The sequence below is a fragment of the Brassica napus genome, unplaced genomic scaffold (assembly GCF_020379485.1).
Source record: "Brassica napus cultivar Da-Ae unplaced genomic scaffold, Da-Ae ScsIHWf_265;HRSCAF=440, whole genome shotgun sequence".
Lineage (NCBI taxonomy): Eukaryota > Viridiplantae > Streptophyta > Magnoliopsida > Brassicales > Brassicaceae > Brassica > Brassica napus.
This window is the reverse complement of record NW_026015952.1, coordinates 147,501-148,837: the sequence shown is the minus strand read 5'-3', so window position 1 is coordinate 148,837 and position 1,337 is coordinate 147,501.

Below are 1,337 nucleotides of genomic sequence, written 5' to 3'. Positions count from 1 at the left end.
TTTAGCAAAGGACCTATGAAGCAAAAGAAGGTGATTTTTAAGAGAGATGACAAGGCACCACCAAAGGAGCCATCTTTGCTTAAACACCTCTCTGGAAAAGATGGCACTACGACCAGTAGCATCTTACTTCAGGAAGAACCCCCAGACCAGTCACCAAACAGACAGGCCGTGCCATTGGATGCACCAATCAAGCTTCTAAATCAGGTAAGTGCAACTATCCTTTGTTTGATAATCAATTATTTGGATATTATGCATACTGATTTATTATGCCCTGATAAGTTTGAAGAAAGACTAGGATGCTTAGAAAATTATGTAGAACATAATCCTTGTCTTAGATCCCACTTAGACAAGAAGCAAGAAAATTTTTCATCTACTGAAATTGGAACTCATCAAACCGATTTATATGTTGAATATCCCATGACTACCATAACACACTTGTCTTTTGCCAAAGAAGTTGAGTTTATGACAGGAACAAACGCTGAAAATTCTGGAGATATTTCCAAGGCTAAGTTCACACCAGACCGGACCAGAGGGATTATCATATCCTATCTGTTCAAAGAAGAACCACCAGATGCACCATGCATAACTAAATCAAAATCCAACCAAGGTAAGACCTTAGACTCCCAAAAGAGGATGAAAGCTGACTTGCTCTATCTTGGTGCAGGTTATACAGTTTCGAGGTCGAAACCTTTTCAAGGGGGAGGGAATGTTACAGGCACAGAAACCGTACCTGAACCGAAGCTCAGCCAGATAAGAAACAACTGCCACAACTGCCTCAATAGAGCTACCCGCGACCAAGGGTCATTCAAAGAAGTGCATCTTAACAACCATAAGGAAGTTTGGCATGAAACAAATTTTCACAGAAGGCCAGCTCAACCATTCATCACTGGAGCTTGGAATTACAAGAAAATATTCACGGAGGAAGAAGTTATGAATTTTATAAGTTAGGTTTCCCAGCCCGTTCAGTTGCGAGTATCAGGCTTTAGAAGAGGATTTCAACCCAACCATGAAGCGGCCTTCTCCAGATTCAAGCATGGGCTTCAAGAGTAGTGTCTTAGCTTTCCAGGAAGCCCGAAATCAGAAGAATTGGTCAAGGGAAAACCAAGATGCAATCAATTTCCTAAAACCGGCCAACCCGACATCAATTTGGGAAAGTTTCCAACCAACTCGATTTGGTCTGACCCAAGCCTATCCATGGAAACCAGGAGATACTCTAGACCATTCAGAAGACACCCAAGACGTCCATAGATGCACCAGCACCCAGAGGATCAGGCGGATTCTCCTTACCATCTACTTTCCATATCCGGCCACACCATATGCATTCAAGGAAAGTTGTC